This window comes from Cydia strobilella, chromosome 11 (genome assembly GCF_947568885.1).
Source record: "Cydia strobilella chromosome 11, ilCydStro3.1, whole genome shotgun sequence".
Taxonomy (NCBI): domain Eukaryota; kingdom Metazoa; phylum Arthropoda; class Insecta; order Lepidoptera; family Tortricidae; genus Cydia; species Cydia strobilella.
Window position 1 is genome coordinate 14,052,717 of NC_086051.1, and position 12,631 is coordinate 14,065,347.

Below are 12,631 nucleotides of genomic sequence, written 5' to 3' on the forward strand. Positions count from 1 at the left end.
TCACGCAGATGTTACACCATTTGAATTTATTTAAATAAATAACTTATTTCAGGTGCGGTGCTGCACGTTTTTCCAAATCCAAACAAACACCCTGATCGATTTAAAGTTTGGGCTCAGCTTATTGGGGGCAAGTTGGGCACCCCATCAGATTATGAATTTTATAAAAAAAAGAGGATTTGCGATCTTCATTTTACCGAAGAACATAGGAATCGCTTTAAGCGATTAAATGCTATAGCAGTACCGACCCTATGTCTACTTGGTAAGTTTCTATTATGTATGACGTAAAAACACAATAATAACATTTTATAACCGCCACAGTATGCCTGACTGACTGTTTTCAAGCCTAAATCACTATACTGATTGTGCTAAAGTTGTACCAAAAAATAGCAGTTAAATTTAATAAATCTAATAATAATAAATAAATAATATAGGACATTATTAAGCGAGGTTTAGACTAGCAAGAACTTGCATGCAATTTACGTTACATTGCTGCCTACTAAGGTAAACTTCATTCAAAATGTTTATCAGATACCGCAATGTATTGAAAATTGCATGCAAGTTCTTGCTAGTCTAAACCTCACTTTACACAAATAATCCAAGTCCCGCAGTAAGCTCTATAAGGCTTGCGTTGTGGGCACTAGACGACGATATATATAACATATAAACTTTTATATAAATACTTAAATACATATAAAACACCCATGACTCAGCAACAAATGTCCGAGCTCATCACACGAAAGAATGCCGTTACCTACCGGTTTAGAACCCGGGACGGGACCATCGGCTTCATAGGCAGGGTCACTACCTACTAGGCCAGACAGGTCGTCAAAAGTGAATGCGAATGACATTAAAATTTGGAACTGAACTTATGCAACAATTTTGCATATTATATGCCTTGTGTAAAGTCAGCAATGCCATTGCAGGGGGGGGGGGGTCACTTTTTCTGCAGATGACTCTACCAGCGTGAGCTACGCGCTACGAGCATAGCCAACAACATGAGAATCCACCACAACATCCACCTTTCAAGATGTTGCTCCTGTAACTGACATTCAGCCCACCTTTCATTCTGCTGCTTCTGCGCCAGGTAATTCACGATCCTTCCGCCATAGGTATCCTTTTTTTAGGGTTCCGTACCCAAAGGGACTAAGACTCTGCTGTCCGTCTGTCCGTCCGTCTGTCCGTCTGTCTGTCTGTCACCAGGCTGTATCTCATGAACCGTGATAGCTAGACAGTTGAAATTTTCACAGATGATGTATTTCTGTTGCCGCTATAACAACAAATACTAAAAACAGAATAATATAAATATTTAAATGGGGCTCCCATACAACAAACGTGATTTTTTTGCTGTTTTTTTCCGTAATGGTATGGAACCCTTCGTGCGCGAGTCCGACTCGCACTTGGCCGGTTTTATTTACGTCAACTTAGAAGTTTGATTTTGTCCCAGCTTCAAGGGACTGTAGACCTGAGTTATACTTAGGTATATAGTTTTGATTTCTACTCTATACCTCCACGTCTTCTCGAGATAAAGGATCTTTAGCGACGTGACAGCGGACGTACAGAGTCGCACCCTAAAAGGCACAATATTTATCAAATTAGCCCCCAAATATGTGGGTAGTGACTGTTTATGTCATTGCGATTATCTATATAAATAAGTTTTTGCGAAAAAATAGTTTGGTATGTACAACTTTTTATTGCTGACTGTAGGTAGGTACTTTTCTTTCCACGTGCCGTGCAAATATACTCTTCGAGACAATGCTAACAATCCGAAACACAATTAGTTTGCGTTGGTTTATCACAGAGTTCTCAAGACCAAGTCCTGTCTCCGTCATCAGATCAGCTCCACGTCATCATAATATTGGATTGTCATCCGATTTACATGTGTATGCAAAATTTCAGCTCAATCGGAAGTCGAGTAAAGTTCAAAGTGTTTTTATTTAATAGTAGTAGTGTTTGGTAGTAGTGTTTTTATGTAATAGTAGTGGGTCAAATTTGCTTTAACATCCAAGATTTGACCCACGCTAACTAACATTCAGTTCATACCTACCTCCTAACAGTCAAGTTAAATAAAAGCTTGTAAAAAGTGCAAAACGAATGTATCTAATTATCAAAGCTGCTCAAAAATGTCATGAGAATCGATTGAGAAATGACAAACGGCGTACATACGAAAGCATATTTACCTACCTAAGCTGAAAAGGAGATGTTTCGCTTGTTTTTGCTCACTCAGTCATCACTTCACCAGTGTCTGGGCTTATTATTATAATTATTAATTATAGCAATATAGGTATACTGTTAACGGTACTTTCGAATCGTAATTTCGGTTAGCTCGGGATTTGGTACCTGCGTCCCAAACCTACCTACGTACCTATTTTTCCACCCGATAAATATACTTTTAATTTTTTTTTAATACGTCGGTGGCAAACAAGCATGCGGCCCGCCTGATTGTAAGCAGTCACCATAGCCTATGGATGCCTGCAACTCTAGAGGTGTTACTGTTATAGTTATACGTGCACGTTGCCGACCCTAAAACTACGCACCCTCGTTGAACTCTAAATAAATAATATAAATATATTTAACATAAATTTTGTATGTAAACATATGTTTAATACGCTTTTTCAGGCACATCATGCGCCCAACATAAGTACTTCTCTTGGGATTCACAATCAACCTACCTTTCATTTCGCTACTTCTGCCGCAGGGTGGCCCCAGGTAAATAACAATCCTTGCACTCACATACTAACTGTGCGTCACGTAATTACGTACATGTGTGTGTGTGTGTGTGTTTTTTTTATTTATTTAATCGACAGATGTCCAACACCTAGCACTACCTAGCTCGCGCTATACGCTCAAATTTGATATAATAATACATAATGTATTAATACGAAATGATACAAATAGGTAAAGCATGGCTTGGCCCAACTTATTTTTAGGACTTTACTAAGATTCCTCTGTCCTTCTGTTCGTCTGTCTGTCACCAGGCTATATCTCATGAACCGTGAGTGCTTAGACATTAGAAATTTTCACAAATGATATATTTCTGTTGCCGCTTTATCATCAAATACTAAAAACAGAATAAAATAAATATTTAAGTGGGGCTCCTATTCAACAAACGCGATTTTTTTGCCGTTTTTTTGCGTAATGGTACGGAACCCTTCGTGCGCGAGCCCGACTTGCACTTGGCCAGTTTTTTATGTATGTTCGCCGATAACTCCGACACCCGTGATCCGATTTGACTGATTTGAGTAATTATTTTTTAGTTTGAAAGGAGGTCCTCAATTTTTAGGATTACGTACACAAAGGGTAAAAACGGGACCCTATTACTAAGACTCTGTCTGCTGTCTATCTGTCTGTCTGTCTGTCTATCTGTCTGTCTGTCTGTCCGTCTGTCACCAGGCTGTATCTCACGAACCGTGATAGCTAGACAGTTGAAATTTTCACAGATGATGTATTTCTGTTGCCGCTATAATAACAAATACTCCGCCGTGATTTGCGCATGAGTGTGGAGGGCCCACACGAAACAGAATAAAATAAGTATTTAAGTGGGGCTCCCATACAACAAACGTGATTTTTTTGCGTAATGGTACGGAACTCTTCGTGCGCGAGCCCGACTCGCACTTGGCCGATTTTTAAAGGTACATTACATGTATAGTGAGTTGGGTGTTTTCTTAAGCAACTCGAACATTTTCTCTCGAAAACCATCAATTTGATGAAGTGAATCTGATGATGATGATTTTTTGATAATAATGTTATTTTATAATATGCAGTATGTTCAGCGATTACTCCGACACCTTCCTGTGCACTGTGGTTCGATTTGAACAATTATTTTTTTTAATTTGAAAGACGTTACCTCCATAGTGGTCGCATAATATATTTTTCCCCTCACTAGCTCGGAAAGCCGCCTTTTATCCTTTAAAACAAGCGGGGAAAAACGCATTTTATCCACTAGTGGGGAAAGTAATTTGACCTTGGATGGAGCGTGTTTAAGTAGCTTTTGACAGATAACAAAACGTAAAACGCTCATAATAATGGTTCGTTCGATATTAATTATCATTAAATAAATGGTTTGAGAATTTAATATACAATACCAAATTTTGCTTTATTTCATGATTTTAAGTCATAAACCTTAAATTCCATAAGAAACATTTGTTTTTTTTTTAAATGATGTTGAATGTTGTGATGTTTACTTTAGTTTAGTTTAGAATAGTAAAATTTAATATAGATTAGAATGTATAAATTAGATTAATATAATAATTATTCTTAATGTAATGGGTTGATACCTAAATAAATAACATTTTTTTATGTAATTCTGAACGCACAAGTTGAGTCGATGCAATTTCAAAACGCATCGTCAGAAATGTCAACATTGTCAACAAAATTTTTCTCACCGACTCCGACACGTAAAATTACATAACTTCCAGTTTTCTGTTATAATATCGTATTATCGTAAAAAAATGAGTGATTCGAGTGAGGAAGATGATCTAACGCCTGTGGATGTTGCACTTTCCTCGCTATAGTGAGGGGAAAAGTTTTGTGTTACACACGGGTGCAAATTTATTTTACTTCTCGTGTTGAAACACTCGCGGGTAAAATACAACTTTGCACCCTTGTATAACAAATAACTATTTTGGATCTGATGATAGTAATGTTGGAATACATATATGTTATCCATGAGGAATTGAGGGAACTCCTTGATTTTTAGGGTTCCGTACCAAAAGGGTAAAAACGGGACCCTATTACTAAGACTCCGCTGTCCGTCTGTCTGTCACCAGGCTGTATCTCATCAACCGTGATAGCTAGACAGTTGAAATTTTCACAGATGATAGATGATGTTCGCTATAACAACCAATACTAAAAAGTACGGAACCCTCGTTGGGCGAGTCCGACTTGCACTTGTCCAGTTTTTTTAAGGCACGTATATGGTGATTTCGGTGTCTTATAAAGTAACTCAAGCATTTAATCCGGAAAACTACTAATGTTAGGGGGTGGACCTGGTGATGTAGACCACGGACTATAGTATAGTGGAACTTTTCTATTATTGGGTATATTATGATTGAGTGTATTATGATTTACAATGTAGGTAGTACTGGAAATTACTAAAGAGACTAAGAGGTGAGGGGTAGGTGTGAGAAGTGAAGACTGAAGACGGTAGAGGGTGGTGTTTTGAGGTTGGGGCTTGACGATTCATGATCCGAGAGGCTAGGCAGTTGAGAGGTGGCTTATAAACGTGAAAATATTTCTGTCTGACTCTTTATCATTTTCACGGCTAAACAACTGAACCGATTCAACTGATTTAGGTGAAATTCTGCATGAAGCTAAAAAGTTTAAGCCCTTCAGGTAGTCCTTGATTTGTTTTATATTTTTAATTTATCTGGTAGAGGGACGGCAATATAATTTAGTCTCAATCCTACGCTTTCGTGCTATGGGACAGTTAAAAATAATATACGCAGGCAACATAAACGCATTGGATTTATACTGACGTACTGTGTTAGTTACTAGGTACCTACAGAAAGCAGGTTCATTGCATGATTATGATTTATAATTGTTATATATTTGCTGTGACTTATTTTTCAAGAGTGTTTTTAATAAAAAGACACTTCAAAATCGCTTACCTTCTTTCTAAATTTTCTAATGAAAAAATACGAAGTAGGTACATATAGTTTAGAATTATGAATGACACCTCTAAGTCTACTGAAGAGTTTGACCCTTTATGTCATAAGTCGTAGCATTACGTTGGAGTTTTCTTTTTTATAAATATAAGCTTTATAATACTTTCAGGCACCAGGCACTGCCAGCGCCCAACATTTGCTCCTAGAATTGACTATCAGCACATCTTTCATTCTGCTGCTTCTATGCCAGGTATTTGATGGTTTCTATTATGTCAAGTGAAGTGATATAGGATTGAAGAGCATGAGTAGTAGTAGTCAACATGCCTGTCTGTATGTCTGTCCGTCCGTAGCTTTGTTACATGATCGAAAGGCATCCGATTCGCACATCGCTCCGGTATTTTAGCGATAAAACGCTATGCGCGTATTATAGCGACATTCCGCTTGCACGTCGGAATCGGACGCAGTGTGCCATGTGCCTTAGTACTAGAAAGCTGCAATTTGATATGGATATATAAAAAACAATGATGCCGAAAAATGGTAGAATAAAGACTAGAAATAGTTATCCCACCAAAAACATTTCATGTAAAGTGTTGCCAAGACTAGGTGCATAAAGCTTTTACACTAAAAAGCTATCAGATCCCGTAGTAGGTACCAAGACTTACTCTGTAAGTCCTAACTTTATAAGCTCTAACTGTATAAAGCCAACATCTTGGTCAAACGTACAGTACGGCTTGGCCGTTTCGTTGCTGTCAAATGGACAAATTGGACAATCCCTTACTGACACTCAGAATTTGAAAGACTTGTGTTACTACTTTATACTACAAGTCCACCGAGGGAGTGTTTATGTGACTGCAACGAAACGGCCAAGCCGTACTGTACGTTTGACCAAGATGTTGGCTTTATACAGTTAGAGCTTATAAAGTTAGGACTTACAGAGTAAGTCTTGGTACCTACTACGGGATCTGATAGCTTTTTAGTGTAAAAGCTTTATGCACCTAGTCTTGGCAACACTTTACATGAAATGTTTTTGGTGGGATTTCATTCATTTTTGTAAGAGTTGATATACCAGCTAGAAATGACAATTATTCGTTTATAGAATCTACGATAATATAAAAATTTTAACATTAGATTTTTATAAAACTTACGTATTGCTAGCGCAATCTATGTAGGGCCTATATAAAGTCAGGAATTTTATGTATTATAAATTGTAAGTTTCTAGAAATTTTAAAGCATTTTTACCATCATCGGAATTGTTTTTAATGAAGTAAGCGTTAGTGAAGGTCTCCGATTCAGCTCACTCAATCGATTTTTGTGAATTTTGTGTTCATGTTTACTACTAAGTACATATTTCATTTTTGGAAAATATACAAAATCACGGAGTCATTTGTAGATCAGCGCCTAAAGAAGTAGCGGTTTCGATATCATTAGGCATTTTTTTCTTTTTGAGACATGTGTTCTATCTACATGCAAACATATTTAATTCTTAATGGAGAATAAGTAGCCAAATTTCACCTAGGGATCTAGAAACTTTGGTGTGTAGGTACATTACATACTTACGCGCTATCGTGGTGCAGTTGGAAAACCGCGGCTTTGTAGTGCGACGATTAGTTTGACATGTATTTTTTAAATTATAATTTGAATTTAGCGAGTGCGAAGTGCGCGCCGTTCCGGCTCTCCGGCTGTTCTTCTGTATATGTCGTACGTATTACTCAACTTATTTTCGCGAAATTTTGTGAGCAGAATTTATTGAAAAAATATTAAAATCGCTCACTTATCACACGCGAGTCAAGAGGTATATAAATGAGCTCTCCGAATATGCATACATTGTTACGGATCTTACGGCCGCGTTACTCTGGTGTTTCGAGATCTCTACACGGCGGGAGTTGCCAATCGTTGGGAACTGTTTGATGGTACTGTGACATCCGAAAACAAAAAGTACAGTTTTATGTTTTTTTCTAATAGGCTACACTTATTTAGGCTATGTTCGCGAGGTTCTACAGCTCACAGAACCTCCCTTGTGTTTAAAGTTCACCATCTCGCGTCACCGCGTTATCCCGGCATTTTTAGCCACGACACGGCTAATGGGAGCCTGGGGTCCGCTTGGCAACTAATTCCAAGAATAGGTAATAAGCGTAGGCACAAATTTTTACGAAAGCGATTTCCATTATTAGGATTAGTCCCGTTTCCTCACGATGTTTTCTTTCACGGAAACGCGACTGATAAATATAATTTCGTACATAAGTTTTGAAAAACTGATTGGTACGAGCCGGGGTTTGAACCCGCGACCTCCGGATTGAAAGTCGCACGCTCTTACCGCTAGGCCACCAGGTCGTTATTCTTTATATTTGTCTAAAATATTCGATATCCTAAATGTCAAATAACTTATGCTTCTCAAATGCTACTGCGAACGGTAAATAGTCATATCATAATAGGAAGCTTACATTCACATATGACCTTTTATTTTCGGACGTCACTGCCGTCACCGGTGTGTCAGACAGAGTTCTCAACAGCTGGCTACTTGTAGGCGTGTAGATATCTCGGACCCACCAGTGTAATCTGACCGTAAGCTCCGTAACAAAATAAGCGTAATCGGAGAGCTTACTTATAGGTTGGTATGGTTTTTTAGCCCTTCACTCGCGTGTGATAAGTAAGCGATTTTAATATATTTTTTAAAGTTCATTACGGCGCCATCCAGTGTTGAGTAGCTGTATTAGATTAGTGTTAGGCGAGCTATTTTGAAATAATTAAAGAACAGATTATGTTTCATAACTTTGACATTATATTTTAGACCGTGGTATATGTTACCTACAGTTGATATTCATTCTAAAAATGACAACCGGTAAAACCCTATTGGAATGGAAAGTTGCTATTAATGTATGCCGCTAAATAGCTGTCATTTCATATTCAGTAGTTTATTAATTCGTGCAAGAAACAGTGCCAATATAGAGGGCGCTATTTTGGCTGGTTTACGTGAACCTGGTTCAAATCGAGCCTTCGAAAACTTTTTGGTTTTTTTTACCGTTGTTTTTGTATTAGCATTCCGATCACTGCTACCACACAAAATTTCACGATTCTAGGACTTCAGGAACCAATGTTTTCAGGATTAGAGGTATTTTTAGGTACCCCCATTTTAAGGCGTTGCAGGGCGAAAGTTACAGATTTCTGGTCACCATATGTGTCTGCATACAGACCCATCCCTACATGCCAAATTTCAGCCTTCTAAGACTTCAGGAAGTAGTCTGTATTTTCTATGACGCGAATTTCATGTGTTTCGGACAGTGAAAATTAAGGTACTATAAAATTTTAAGTATAATAGGTAGCTTAATAAAACTTGGTGTTTTTGATAAGTCTACTGAGTACTTGGTATACAAAAAATTTCAGCTCTCTAGCATTGTCCAAGCCGAAACTACGAGGGTTCGAAAATATGGCGAAACGTGCCGAGAAAAGATATGCAAAATTTGCCCTTTGTCTCGTCTTGGCGGGGGCACGGCCGTGCCCCCAGATTTGTACCGTACCGTACCGTACCGTAGTATGAAGTTCATGGCCTTCACTAAATTAAAAAGCTACATTGTTTCACTCCCTGGAGTGAGGAAAGTCGCACTTTCCTCACTCCAGGGAGTGAAGAAAGTAGGCTTGTTCGAGCTGCTGAGGTGAAAAAATATTTTACAGTACATATGGTGCTACTTTCTCGCACTGAGCACTTTTCGTCCATATGTCGAAAGTTTAAAGGGCCATATGTACTGTAAAACGTTGTACGATACACGTGCGAAAAGGTAATTCGCAACTCGTGTCGATTTAAAACACTCCCTGCGGTCGAGTTTTAATTTATCGCCACTCGTTTCAAATTTTCTCTTTTCCGCACTTGTATCGTAAATAACTATTTTAGCGTACCTCTCCCACACGTATTTTTTTCGCTTCAACCCTATGTTAACCTGTACAACATCCAACGTGTTATTGGACTTATTGGATAGGTCTTCTCTTGGACAGAATGGTAACTACGGAGCCCTACACTGAGCATGGCTCAACCTGCTCTTGACCGGTTTTTATTACAAGCTTTTATTTTTCTAGCAATATTTGTATGTACGTATATATTGTGCGCATGTTCGGGTCAAATCTTACAAGCCTAGACCAACTTCTCATTATTAGGTTGAGCTAAAAGTTCACTTACTTATTATGTAAGTCGGGTGACAATACAGTACATATTATGGTTCCATCGAGCTTATCTGATGATGGACATAGGAAGTGGCCATAAGAACTCTGCGATAAAACAACACAACCTAATTGAGTCTCGGTGAGTTTCGTAAATCGCCAGTGCGATATAGGGCTCTTAGCGATAAAAAGCTGTATTTTCTTTTCTGTATTTTGATTCTGGATCAAAAAGGGAATCAATTACCATTAATTTATTTTTTTATTAAAATACATGTGAGAAACATGAATACTAAATATTTTTCTAAGGTCTCGATAATTATGAAATAGTGGTGAAATTGTTAGGTCTCCTATTTTCGGAAGTACGTACCTAAACAATGATTATGTAGATTTATTTGTATTGTTTTCTTCTAGTTACGCCCGCTATACAACAGTCTGAGGTGCCTACCATCATCAACAACATATGTACTGCAGATTCTTCTGTATTTGCAGAACATAATTATAGTGTGATGAGTCGTTCGAAAAGAAAGACATTAGATGAAGGTAAATATTTATAACGTCACCAATTATTATAACAAGATATATAATAACATTTAGTTATATTTAGTTACATTTAGTTTTGACATTTAGTTATATTTTGTTTTACAAAAAGGTGTGGATTAGTATTCCTGGTGTGTGATTATAATGCCACCACCTCTGCATTATGCGCTGCTGCGCCAAATTCCTTTTCGGCATAACCTCTTTTACATAAAAACTCGAAGGTACTACTACTAGGACTACTGGCCAACGAGACAGGACAATATTGAATAGCAATTGTAGCCCGCTAAAGTTGATATACTTATATTATCGCTCCGGCCGCATACCGCAAGAATATTGAACAACCGCTCAAGAAGATTAAGTTTTGGAATGATAGACGAGGATACAGTTTTACAATGGGGCGTTTATATAGCCTACTAGCGATTTTCGTCTGTAGCCTTACTTAGGGAATGCTTAACCCTGTATGCTAGTTGCGTGTGAGCGTGTGCTCCCGTTAGTGGCATTGTTTCTGCCCGTATGTGTTCCACATCAGTAGTTGACGTCGGACTTTGACTATCATTTCTGACTTTTGTCTTTTGCAATGGATCTCATCCCATCCTAAAAACAAACCTGATCGATTGATACCATAAATAAAAATTTGACATCTTAGCCTATTGTAGAAATAAAAATACAGTTGATGATAAAAAGTTGTATCCACAATAAATTTGGTGACATAAAAAACTTAAATTTATAGTGACAGACTAAAACCAAAATTTATTAAAAATTATACGTATAATATTATAATTTTGTTTTCTTTCAGGTTCGAACAAACGTGAGGTGCAGCTTAAGGTAAAACAACTTCAAATGGAAGATAACCGTTTGCTCAAAAGGGGACTTTCATACAAGCACTGCCGCGTTCCAGACAGTATGACATTGTGCAGCACATGACGAAACCAGCTCAGCTTTTAGTGAAAATGCAATAACAATCAACGAAGCACCCTAAAGGACGACGCTATTCACTAAAAGAAAAAAAATATGGCATTCTCGCTTTACAAATAGAGTCCGAAGTGCTAATACAGGCTGTTGTGTGAATATTTTTCACTTCCACCTGGCAAAGCGATGAAAAGATTATTAGGCGAAATTAAACTTACCACAGTGGCATAAACACAATTATATTCGAAGGAATTAAACACAAAATAACCAATCAGATGGCAGTCGCTTTCGTAAAAACTAGTGCCTACGCCGATTCTTAGGATTACTTGTCAAGCGGATCCCAGGCTCCCATGAGTCGTGGCAAAATGCCGGGATAACGCACGGAAGATGATGAGGAAGGACCTTTCACATCTCCAAACTTCATGCATTAACCGTAAAGACTATGCGTCTCTGTAATATGGTACAATTTTGACTTATTGGACACGTATTAGTTGTGTATTCCGTAGCATTCGTTTATAAGACTGTTAGCTTAGTCTCCTGACGCAAAACAATTACTTACATATTTCATATTCGCTAGGCTAGGTGCACGACGGGTGCTGCTGTCCTTATTTTGTGGGCTTCTCTACGGGAGTGAAATTATCAAACTGATGCTGCTAGAATTCATGTGGGACATTCCATAATATTATGTGTGTTCTCCCTCCACCGACTGCACTTTGCTAATAATTTCATTTTAACATGTGCCTAAGCCTTTCTCACTTCAAGGACCGCACGGAAGACCAGCGCTGGCTTTATATCTAGCATTACGCTGAGTTGGGTCCATTTCGTGATGCACACTTAACATATCAGAACCAAAACGTATTGTTACTAAAATTATAGGCAAAAAGTTGTATCTACTGATATACATACATACATACATACATATAATCACGCCTATTTCCCGGAGGGGTAGGCAGAGACCACGGATTTCCACTTGCTACGATTCTGACATACCTCTTTCGCTTCCTTCAATTTCATAACATTCCTCATACACCTCACAATGTGTTTACATTTTGTTAGATAATTCACTATTTATTACCGTTATGTTAAAATGTCATTTTGGTCGGATGTTCATATCCAAAGTTATATGGAATTCGTGTCTTTTATTTTCATCAAAATAAATATTGTTTTTTTTGACATTAGGGACCTTTAATATCTCCAAATTGAATGTATTATTGACGAATAGAATTTAATTTCCTTGCTTCATTTTTATATTGTACAGACTGTATTGTAACGTTTAGTATAAATACAAGTTGGCAGATATTTATTTTGATAAAAAAAACTAATATGTTTAATATAAATTTATGTCCATCTGTACATTTTTAATGTCTGCTTTGGCTTAGGTTATTTGATTTTCTTATAAATTGTTTCATACTAAAATGCATGGACTTTCAGCA

The 12,631-nt window shown here is 37.6% G+C and overlaps 1 long non-coding RNA gene across 1 annotated transcript; it reads left to right on the plus strand.

Annotated features, from left to right (window-relative positions):
- The first annotated feature begins 4,433 nt into the window (after nucleotides 1-4,433).
- On the plus strand, nucleotides 4,434-10,290 carry LOC134745305 (uncharacterized). Its single transcript, XR_010128154.1, has 3 exons — nucleotides 4,434-4,510; nucleotides 5,773-5,853; nucleotides 10,164-10,290. It is a non-coding gene; the product is annotated as an uncharacterized LOC134745305 (long non-coding RNA).
- Nucleotides 10,291-12,631: the final 2,341 nt, after the last annotated feature.